This window comes from Montipora foliosa, chromosome 6 (assembly GCF_036669935.1).
Source record: "Montipora foliosa isolate CH-2021 chromosome 6, ASM3666993v2, whole genome shotgun sequence".
NCBI lineage: Eukaryota > Metazoa > Cnidaria > Anthozoa > Scleractinia > Acroporidae > Montipora > Montipora foliosa.
This window is the reverse complement of record NC_090874.1, coordinates 32,060,209-32,066,206: the sequence shown is the minus strand read 5'-3', so window position 1 is coordinate 32,066,206 and position 5,998 is coordinate 32,060,209.

Genomic DNA, 5,998 nt, shown 5'->3' with positions numbered 1-5,998 from the left:
GACAATGAGGATAGCACAGATGAAGAAAATGAAGATGAAGCCTGTGACGTAAAACAAAAGAGATGAAGAGAGCCGCCAAGAAGCCGGTCCTCTGCGGCTGAGGTGTTGGACTTCCTAAAGGCCTACTCAGAGAAAAGGGAAAAAGTGGAAGAAGAAAAAAAAAGAATTTTTTGATAAGTTTCTAAAGTATTTGGAGAAAAAGCCATGAAAATGGCGTGATGGCACAAAATAATACAGTACTGAGTAGCATTTTGATACTTGTGAAAGGGTTGCTCTGTATGCCTACAAATGTCACTCTGAAAGTTGAGTTGTAAGGGCTACTTGGAGGTGAAAAGTCACTGAAGCATGTTGCAGCATGAGGATTTAAAAAGGTTCTTTAAAAAAACTTGGCTTTCACCTTTAAAATCAATGATCAATGTCATATCTTCAAAAAAATGAACAAATATATGTTCATTTTCTTTGTTGATGGAATCAAGTTGGCATTTATTTCCCAAAAACTTCCATGTACTGCCACTTTATATCAAACGGGAAGCTGTAAGCTGTTTATATTTTTACAAAGTGCTGTTAAATAAATAAAAGTATGTTTATGTTTATCATCAACTTTTTATTGCAGTGCTTGATTACAACAACAGAGCTGGCTTTCAGACAAAACATAAATATTTGGAAACCATTCTTACAGGGACACTGACCCATAAGCAGAAACAAAGAGATTTGTGTCCCTTTTGTGCAGGGGAGGGAGGGGGTGGTATGGGAATCACCCTGCCATGTTTTAATGAAATCCAACCTATTCATTTCTCAAGGAAATTCGCATTCTCTAGCATACAATGTTCATCAGTTGTACACGTTTGGCTTCTGCCACCCGTACACCATCTTGGCCTCCTGGTACACAACCATCAAATCCATCGTCATTGCCATCATCCCTGTCATCATCATTGTCCAAAAAAATAGTCCTCATCGAAGTCGTCATGCCAAAGGCAGTAGTTGTGCAAAACACAGGTTGCCAGTATTAGGTGAACCATCAGTTCTACATCTATGTGTTCAAGCATTCCAAGTTTGCGCCATCGCCCCTTCAGAGTGGAATTTCCGAGAATGAGTGAATCGTGCACTGATCCAGGCCACCCCACAAGCACATCTCGGAAAATCATACTGTCATCACAGACAACCTACACGTAACAATTGAAAGGAAAATTTTATCAGGCAGTTATTTTCAAGTGCATTAATGAACATGCTACAAAAATGGCCTCTGTTTTTAACTTAAACAGAATGAAGCCCATGTTATTGCATCTGATGAAATTCTGGCTAGATGGAAAAGCAGAGTGTATTTGCCAGAAACATCAAGCTTCATGATATACAGTTAAACTTGGGTAGTAGAATACTAATTTTACTTTCCTGGGTATTAAAAGAATAAAAGTTTTTTCTGTTGAAATATGCATTAGACTGCTTTAAAGGGGCTTTGATCCTGATATGCGTCCCATCAATGACACCAATTATTATGGGAAACCCTGGGACTGTTTGTGCCTCAACATTTTGCATTATTTCACGCATCTCATTTTCTATTGAAATAAAAACATTCATTTACTCATTACAATAAAATTGACAACAACAAGGTACATTGTACAGTGAAAGGAAAATACTCCCCACCCCTCTTTCAGAAGAACCTGATATTGCCACCCTAAAAGTGATTCCGGGGGCTCCCTCAGTGTACAATAATGCCCACTAATAATTGTGTGGCTTTTCTTTGGGAACACACAAAAATACACGGTACAAATCTATAGACCTACTGTAATGACCAACGTGTTAATTACAAATTGATACAAGAGGGCTTGGCTTCATACAGCCATTAACCATAAATATTATAAATATAAGAAAGTAAGCTAACGTTGTAGTGTTGAGCTTGCCAAATGGAAGCACATTTTTTCTAAACGACCATGAAATGTTAATGTACCTTTTGGCCATTTTAGGTTATCTTGTTTCAGAGTTATTACAGCTTCGGATACCCTTTTGATGATCCTCTCCAAACTACTAAGAGTCACGAGACAGACCTTATCACTTCCATTTTAGACATGTGCCAAATAAATGCCAAAATCTGCTTCTCTAATTGAATTGGTTTTCTGCCAAAACGATGTTCCTGTGGGGATTGCACCTGTAGCTGCCAACTCTAGAGCAAGAACTTCGAAGGCGATTTTGGTCATTCAAAAGTGCGATCTGAACTCACGATTGCATAAGACGGCACCACAACCTCACAAAAACCAACAATTCTCTTCAGATCTCTCTTCATCTTCCTCATAATAGAGAAGTAATTCCTCATCAATTGAGGCATCTATAATCTCGTTCAATACGATGATCCCAGCTGCCATTTTGAAGATGTCAAACTCGTCCTAGGCCTTTTTGGTAAGTTGGGTCTGTTGTTCAAATGGTACATGGCTACCCCAAACAAGAAATTTCCAATGGGAACTTTGCTTTCCATTTGCACAAACCATCGACCAACCAGTTTCCCCATGTAAATGGTAAACAACCAATCTCTCCAAAGGATATGCACGTTAAGTGTCCCCTGATCAGAAGGGCCTGACGATGGGCACCGCCTGGTACATACTGCACCATTGTGTCTACTACCCTCGCAAGCCAGGAAAGATCCGGGAAAGCTTCTCAATGACATGCTGTACAAGAGCCAAGACCTGCGGTACCATGGAACCTTCCAAAGGTTAAGTAAACGGGGGAAATCAAGAGAGCCAATCCATTCAACTTCCATCTTGTCTCTACTACGGATCACCGTTTCAGAGATGGAAACCCTCACGAACGTGCAGCAGTTTCATTTTCTAGGAGAAGTTGAGCTGTTCAGCAAGTCTGAAAACGCTGCGCAACTCAAGAAAAGCAGCAGCCTTTGAAGTCTGGATCCAATCTTAGTGAACGGTGTCTTACGTGTCAGCGGGAGGTTAAGTTTAGTGTCTACTGCATTTGAGGTCAAACATCAGATTATTTTGCCCAAGAAGGATCACGTGACCGACCTTGTAGTCGAATATTATCAACAGATCTCTGGTCACTCTGACAGAGAGTGGATCATAAAAGCAAGCTCTGTTGTCAGGAAAGTTCTTTTGTTGCCAGCAGCGTCAAGGCCTGTTTTGTGAGCAGAAAATGGCTGACCTTCCCGTGGATCGTGTTACCCCAGGACAGCCACCCTTTACATACGTCAACATTGATTGTTTTGGTCCTCTTCAGCTACGCCATGGGGGAAACCTTGTGAAAAGTAATTATTTAAGACTTAATCGTCAAGGGAAATGGTGAGGTGCTCTGACCTATTTAAGTTGAACAACATTAAAGCAATTGGGTCATTTTTAAAACTGGTGAGGTATACCATTTTTATCAGTTGTCTTAAACAAGCAGTTGTTGATCATGTCTTCACAAACTTTGACAAGAACCTCTGGCATTGTGCCTAAATTTTGCCTAGTTTATTTTAAGACTAAAAAAGCAACCTCACAAACTGACAAAAAAGTTAAGGGACCAGCACAGAGAACGAAGGCAGTACTACGTATGGCAGTAAGACTCTTGAAGCAATGGTCATTGCTGTGGGTGGTAAGTAAATTAGCTTTATACTTTTTCATTAATATCCAATAAGTTTAACTAAAGCGTATTTCTGGTAACATCAATTTTGCTACCTGGATTATGACGCAAGCCAACTTGTAACAAACAAGTATGTTAAGTTGCTGAAGTGTTCAGCGAGTTGGTCCGTACTTTTATGCATTTTCAGTTATTTGTTGTTTGCAAAATGAGCAGTCCTTTAAAATTATTTACTTGTAAGGCAGAGTCACTCAAAGATCATCTTGCCTTAAAGCAAAGTCGTAATAAAATCGCACTGCCAATTAAGCGTGATTAAGCACACCTTATGCAACTCTTAGTGCATTGTAAAAAAGGTTATAAAAGCGCCGTAAAGCGCTTGTTTCTTCAAACTCTTATTTCAGTAATTTCAGTGTGTATAGAAGCCACCAAGGTCATTGATATTTATTGTACGCCAACAAACACACAAGACTGCACTTGTTTCAATCATTTTCATATAAACCTTTTCCAACAATTTCAATGTCAGTAGAAGCATGCATAGATGGATGTAGGTTGTTTCGCCCGCAAGTTGTTTCACTTACAAATTCATTTTCCCAAAAACTTTCAAATTCAGTCCAGTAGTAAAAAAAGAGTTGTCTGTTCAGACTTTTAAATCGGTCTTTTTAATGCCAATCTTCAGTTGACTACGTAAACATCTTACACTCGTCAAGTTAATTCGCATCGTGGCATCCATAAAGTTCCGCGGTTTTGGGCAACACGGCAGAAAATTTTTGGGGCACATTGCTCTGGTTTCAGGCAACTTGTATTCCTTTCATTCTGATTGGTTTTACAACGATGCAAGCTTGTAGGTAAACCATACAAATTTCACAGACAATATTTTTTGTATCTTTTGTTCAAATTCCAGATAATCAAAGTAATTTCAACAGCCAAGAGTTTGTAGATGACCCCGCAAATGTTCACCTGTTTGACGAAGTTTCCTCGACAACATCAATAAAAAGAAGTGGAGAGCAGTCGCCTGAGAACCCATCCAAAAAATTTAAACCAACAATTCCAGAGAAGGTAAGTACTTTAATATTCTTCACAATCCTGGCTTAGCTACTTGCTTTTTGTTGGAAGCTCCATGGCATCTGAGGTTCCGTATTTCAAACGTTTGTGCATTATTCATTTTATGGATGCACTGTTTTCGCAAACACTTTTTATGACTCGCACAAAAGATCTGAAACTACCCATATTTTTTTTTTTATCCTAGAAGATGCAGAGGAATACAGTTTCTATAGAGAAGAAGTTAGGGCTGCCCTAACTACTTCCGTTCAAGGCAGAAAACAGACAATTCATCGTTTTCTAAGTATGCTATTTTAGGTCTGCCTTTTCCTTGTCTTAGTTTCCAAGGTTGTAGGTCTTCAGTCTAAACCATCTAGACACCACTGACCTTTTTACGCTGGATAGTAGGTGACTGTCATCCTTGTTTGGTTCATTACATCAATGCACTCTTTTTTAAAAGAAATTATTTAGGCTGAGAATAAGAAAATATTGCTCATTTGCAAGTAGTATCATACAAGTAAAAGAAATGTAAAAATGTTGTCGAACAGGACAATTACATGTTACTCGAATACTTATGGACTTTTTAAAATATCGACAATGTGGTTTTCTTATTGCTTGATACACTGAGGAAAAACTCATGTAACAAGAAGTGTCCATTTCTTTCCGCATACAACTTGTGACCTCACACAGGAAAACATACACTAATGCTTTGACGTTAAACGGGCAAAACTAACGAATTGAAAATATAAGCCAATGGCTTGCCGCTATGCTCACGCTTTTAAAGGCACCACTAACAGTTTGCAAGGTCGTACTAACACATAGCTGCAAGTGCTTAACGGTTACGTTAGTTCAACAAACGAGCGCTGCAGAAGCGACATCAAAACATTGCTGAAATTTTTTGTTTTTCCAGAGCCCTCCCTGGCAAGAGGCCATTGTATGTCACGGCAAATTCATTGGAAAAAAAAATCTATTGTCGTCAAGTGTCAGTTTATACAAAGTTCTTCTAAAGAATCTAACTAAAAACAATTTAATTTCGAACTGTGCAAAGTTTAAAAGAGCTATGGACACATGAATTTCTTCCTAATATCCGAAAGGAAATCTGCAACGAAATTGACTCGCTTTAGGCCCATCTCCTCAACCTCAACAAAAGGTTCGACGAAATTGAAAAGTCCCAAAATTTTATTTGAAAGCCATACGACACTGTGATATCCACGATAAAGAACTTAAAGACATAAACAAGCTCGGCAATGATGGTTATAGTGTAAAGGTCAAGTTGGAGGAGCTTGAGCAGTACGCACGAAAGGACTCTCTCAAAGTAACTGGTATTCAAGTTGTACCGAAGGACAACCAAGCGTTGCTGGTGAAAGAAATGTCTACGCCATTGATATATCGATTGCTCATCATT